General features: G+C 32.7%; 2 pseudogenes; one reads left to right on the forward strand and one right to left on the reverse strand.

Moving 5' to 3' along the window:
- The first annotated feature begins 3,277 nt into the window (after positions 1–3,277).
- LOC138837630 (U6 spliceosomal RNA) lies at positions 3,278–3,376 on the forward strand (annotated as a pseudogene).
- A 701-nt stretch (positions 3,377–4,077) lies between these two features.
- LOC138837629 (ankyrin repeat domain-containing protein 49 pseudogene) lies at positions 4,078–4,770 on the reverse strand (annotated as a pseudogene).
- Between the last annotated feature and the right edge of the window lie 1,446 nt (positions 4,771–6,216).

The following is a 6,216-nucleotide window of genomic DNA, read 5'->3' on the forward strand; positions in this document are numbered from 1 at the left end:
TGATCTTTTTTCTTCCATTCTATCTTCACAAACTATCAATTGTGGCTCAGGACTGAAGTATCCAGTTCCGACAAAGAGAACTCACAGAAGAAAGATAATATTTGCAGCAGATGTAGGTGAGTTATAACCTTAGACCATCTATTTAAATCTGTTCAGAATCCTCCCCTACCCCAAACTGCTCTCTTTGAACAGCTTTCTTTGCTTTTCCCAAGACTGCCTTCCATTAACTGCTTAAAATTTTTGAGAGGTCATATTCATACTCTCTAGTGATGGCTATTTGGTTGTGATTTTTGTGTTTTTGTTTGTTGTTGTGCTTTTTAACTGAATTTCAAAAGGTTGTGGTACAATTAAATATATCACTCTAATTATCCAATGCTCCTGGATCACAGTGACTCATGTCATTTTCAACCAACCCCTTCTCCAAGATTTACTTCCGATTTACCACTTCCTTTATCACATGTGTACATTGTACTTGCCCCTTGTTCCATATTTTTTTCTTTCTATGTCTTTAGTACTATTCCTCTCTTGTTTCAACTTACTGCTAGTCATTCTGTTAATCTGTCTGTTAGTACTTTGAAAGATTTATATACATACCATGGAGTTTCAATCCTGCATATACTTGAACTGAGGTCAACTTACATTTCCATAATTCATTCATTTGCAATAACAATTTGCAAGACTGCAGACTTGAAGCACCTAGACATGATTATATTCTCATCCATTTGGAAGATTAATCTTTATTCATCAAGAAAGTTTAAAAATGGCTTAGAATATATTCCTAATTCCAATTTTTATAATTGGCTTTGTACAATGGTATATGATTATTTTATTTTACATGGGATAATACTTTCTACTACCTATAAGTTTTGGAAAAAGAAGAAAATTAAGATTTACTACTATAGAGGAATATGATAGAAATAGAAGACAGATTTTGTTTGTCACATCTCTGATGAGCACTCATATTCAAGATTAAAGTCATATTTCTTTCTATGTTAGACAGATAGGGAAAATATAAAACAATGTATGATAAGGCAACTATTCATGACTTTTTAAAATGTACATTATTAAATGATGAAATTTACTTTATAAGCTGACGTTTGGGGTTTGAAACATGGCAGGCTGATCTATTTATCACATTTCTGGAATGCACCTACTGAACAACACAAATGGTGGGGGCTACTATTTCTACACTTTAATGAATGATTGAACCTGTTTGGCTTTAGGGCTGGATAAATAAATCCACTCTATTGTAACTTGCTCCCTACACTTGAAAAACTTGTAATGTCACTAATTATTATCTACTTATTGAATGTTATTTTGGCAAATGTGATTTTAAAAAGTTTATTTGAAAAGCAATACACTTTCAGGAGATTAAATGTAGGTTATCATTGATTTGAGAATGACAACATTTTTATACCACAGAATCAAATTGTACTAAAGTACCAGTGTTTTGAAGCACTAAGGATCTTCTCAATTAATGGTTTTCTGCATTACATTTGACCTGTAAGTCAAGTTTTCCTGGCCTCAGTAGACCATTTATGGATCTATCCTTCCAGGAACTATTTTTGGGCCAATTTATGCTGGACTGAAATCTTAGATTAATCATTAGGGGAGGGGTATTAAAAATAATCTTCTGACACTGTGATCTTGTTCACTCATATGGGCTTGTCATTTGTAAATTGAGTTTGAATTACAGTAATTTTTCTCAGATTTTGTGAACTCATCCTTCATTTTAAGTTACCTTGCATTTCACAATTACTTGCTGCTAATTCTTGAATCTCAAGGAATTGGGGCCTTGAAATATAAGAAAAGAGAAATTGAGATGCATCTTCAATTACTTTCTGCTGGCATGTTGCATAGGCCTAGCTGAGAAGTCTTGCCCCTGTTATCTGGTGATAACAGTTAACTTGGACATTGGATCCTAGGACCCATGGGTCCTGCAGAAGAATAATATTTTTTAGACATCATATCAGCTAAATTTGGATATAATATTGAGGAATGCTTCAGAAATATGGAGAAAAACAGTTTGGGGCGAGTGAGTTAAAACAATAAACAGAGCAGCAGAGTAAAACCTCCTATAGATTAGAGAAAAACAACATTGTTTCTTTACCATGTGAATTTAGAAGACCATGAACACTTAGAAGGTATCACAAGTTTATACCGAAGACATTTGCATTGACACTTTTTATATTCTAATATTTATTCTAAACTTAATTATTTATATTCCAATTCTACTTATTGGAATAAATATCAATTTATTTGTCAAATTATCAATTAATTATAGTAAGTTTCATTACGTGAAACATGAAATCAGCACATAAATATAAAATATATAACTATATATAATATAATAAAATGGCACATGTTTTGCATTGTTCTGTTGTGGATTGGGCGTCAAAGGCAGCTCTGTTCTAAAGTATTATTTCATTACATTATCTCTACCTCAGTGTTTGGTAGAGTTAGACCTAAAGCTTTACCATTTGTAGATTTACAGCCTGGAGGCAAGATGAGTCATTACCAATTTAAGACCTAATAACAAAGAGAAACATATGGACTTCTGGATCTATAGAAATATTTGGTGATATAAAGGCAGTAGTTTAAGTTCCTACCTGGTTGGAAGGTAGATAGGCCAGGACATTAGGTAATCATGCATATGAACAATTTTTTCACCTTCTTGGCTTTAGCTCCTTTTGAAATGATATGTATAATAAACAATTATATTTTGATAAATTACCTTCTAGTCTGAACACTTTTGTCTGAAATGCTCATCTATATATGATCCCGTGTAACTAAGATTGGTTTTGTTCCAGTAAGACAATCCATGCTGTTAGGATAAGATATTCTGGTTGGTCTATTCCTACATGGAAGAAGGGTAAAGGTTCAGGTAGACATTTGTGCCAGTAAGACATCATTTGGGAAAATTTCAACTGCAGAATTTAGAAGTAGCTTGTAAGCAAGGCTTATTTTGAATCCATTAGTTCTACAAAGCTAACTCAGTTGGATAAATAAGTACTTCAAAAAGCCATTCCCTTTGGACCTAGCTATAAATGCCTCAAAATGAAAAAGACTTAAAATAGTCATTGACAAAAAAATTGAAAATGTGAGCAATCGTCTGAACAATATAATTTTTTCCATTATGCACAGAATTTTAGGGAAATAAGATCAGTACCATTGTTAGGAACATTAAGGTTTCCTTGTTACAAATAGGCACCCAAGGATATAAGCCTGTATAAAGATTGCATCATTAAATTGCATACTTCAATTTAGAAGACACTACATGCTTCAGCAGCACGTATACCCAAATTGCAACAATACAGAGATTAACATGGCAATTGCACAGGATGATATGAAAATTTGTGAAGTATTCCATATTTTTCATTCTTCAGATGCAAGAAATGAAAAACAGTTATTAAAAAGTTGATTACAAAATTACAAGTGTAATAATACATGTAATTCATATAATTAAAAGTTATTTTCACATCAGTGTACTAAATCTTCAAATTAGTGAAGTCTTTACATAGCATAATATTTAAAAAACTTTTGAAATTAGACAACATTACCATTTTATCCAAAAGAAATATAATATAAGGACCTAGGAAAAAAGGAATCTTACACTGTTTCTATATCGAATGCAATCTGAAAAGACACATTTATTAATGAGCCTAAATGTTATAAAACAATGTAGAATTCCAAGTATTATATCTATGAGAGAATAAAATAGATTATGGACATTATACAAACATAGAAGATAGAATATTTTAAAAATATACTTTTTCAGACAAACACCAGAAATATGTTCAGTTTCTATACTACTCATTTCAACAGATAAGTTAAAATTATTTCTTATTAAAAAAAGCACAAACTCTCCAGAAACCATTATAGATGTATACAAATCTCTTTTGAATACATTTTGACATCAAAGTCAGGCAATTCATATGGAATCCATAAATTGTTACAGTAAGATATTGTTGTTATTTTGATTGTGAAAATATTTTTCATGGACACAAAGAATGGAATGCAATTTATGAAATTTAAGAAACTTAACCGAACCATGGTGACTTAGAAGAGCAATTTTACCGCCTTCCAAAACTTCAAAGAGGTAGTGATATATACTGATCCTTTTGGCAATATCAAATGCAGTTTCTTCCAACTTATTCTTCAGACCTGATTTGACATAATGGTTCAACAGATGGAGATCCAACGTGTTTTTGCTGTCTCTACTCCCAGCAGCAAGATGAAAGGGGGTCAAGAGGCCTTTAGTTTGGGAATTGGTATCTGGATAATGATGAAGTAAGAAAACAGCCACTCTGGTATTATTCCACGTAAAAGCACTGTGCAGGGGTGTCCAGCCATCTACAGTTATTGCAAGAATATCTGCCGATTGAGCCACCAACTCATGGAAAATGTCTAAGTATCCCCTGTAGGCTTCCTGATGAAGATGGTTATACTCATCTTCATACCTAGTATTCACATGAGTGGCCTTTTTGGAAAGTAGTCCCTGCACTGTAGTAAGCAGATTATTTTCAGCAGCCCAAAGAAGAAATTTGCTTGGATCCTTCTCCATTTTTTTCTTGCAATTGATACCATTCCTCACTTGTTCATCATGTTCCTCATTTTCATGACAATTGCCTAACCAGAGACTTTGAGTGCCAGTGGGAATGATGTGTTCATGTATTTCCCTAATAGTTCATGTTAGTTGAAATGTTCAGCAAAATCCAGTGAATTTTCTGCATCTGTTTTTTCACTATGATTTATTTTCTCTTTTTCCATTTTTACTATTCAAAATTATTCTAACTGTAGAGTAGGGAATTGATGGAGAGAAGAGGAAAGATGTTCCTCCGTATTCAAAGATACAGACTGAAAATATGGACCAGTGGTGTCTTCATGTGCAGCTTATTCTAGGAATGAGAAAAAATGCATGTCTCTGATCAATTTATAGAGCACGCAGAATTTTATGTTTTGAAAAAGATGGAAATAGAATTTATGTATTTACTTGAAATTAGTAAATACATTTATAGCAGTCTACATAAAGAGAAGTAGCTTTGACCAAATTGCAGACAAGAATCTAAATCCTTGATAATTGTAGGAACAGTTCTGAATGAAATCAGTTGAATCACACTTTTCCTGTAGAATGAAGGAATAGGTCCATGCAGCAAGAGAAGGCAAGCCAATTATATCTGTGACAAATCTTTGGGGAAAATGGTATCGAGGATTACTTAGTGGTGAACCACTTGCACTGGAAGCATGATTCTTAACTATTCCTTGCAGATTCTCAACTATTGCTTTGATAATTATATTCTCCAAGAAGAAAAAGTGAGATTTAATTGATAGCAAAGGACTACAAATACATTTTGACTTCTTATTAAGCACCATCAATCCTAGAAACCACATGAAGACAATAGACAGGCCTACTTTTATAGATGAAAACAAGTTTCTTTAATGGCCATGCAAAGGACTTCTATTTTACTGCATTATACATTTTTTCTAATGTTGGGTAACAATAAATAATGAATCTATTAGAAAGCACTTCAAGCTCGTATGTCCAATAATGAGTTCTCTTATATTAAATCATGGCATTTTTTGTGTATGGTCTTAAGAAGAAATTTTGACAGGACAATTTCATCACTGTACAAATTGCTTCTATACTCAGTTTTAGATTACTATCTAAGTATGTGGATTAGATAAGTACAGAGGAAAAAGTATAAGCCACACTAATAGCTCATGTCATTAATCCTAGCTAATCAGAAAGATGAAGTCTGGGGATTGTGGTTTGAAACCAGACGAAACCAAAAAAAAAGGCCATTTGATTCTGATTTGAAAGAAACCAACAAAAGCTAGAAATGGAGCTGTGGTACAAGCAGTAAAATGCTAGCCTTGAGAAAATTGAAACAAAAAAATACCAATTTCTGGGACAGAGCCGGGCCCTGAGTTCAAGCCCTATTATTAGCACCAAACAAATGAATGAATGAATTAGTTAATTAATTAAAAATAAATTAAGTGGTCACATGTGGATAGACAAGTAAAACGTAAAACCCATGGTGACTGGATTGTGTATTATTTTTTAGTGAGGCAAATTATCATTTGTACTAATCACTAATATTTTATTTGAACTTTTTTGTACAATAAACCCTGAATTTAGCATGTATGTATATGTGTGTGTACATGTGTGCACATGTGTGCATGTGTGTATGTGTGCATGTGCTGTTGCAATGTTGC

This window comes from Dipodomys merriami, unplaced genomic scaffold, assembly GCF_024711535.1.
Source record: "Dipodomys merriami isolate MVZ:Mamm:240054 unplaced genomic scaffold, mDipMer1.0.p SCAF_2725, whole genome shotgun sequence".
Classification (NCBI taxonomy): Eukaryota; Metazoa; Chordata; class Mammalia; order Rodentia; family Heteromyidae; genus Dipodomys; species Dipodomys merriami.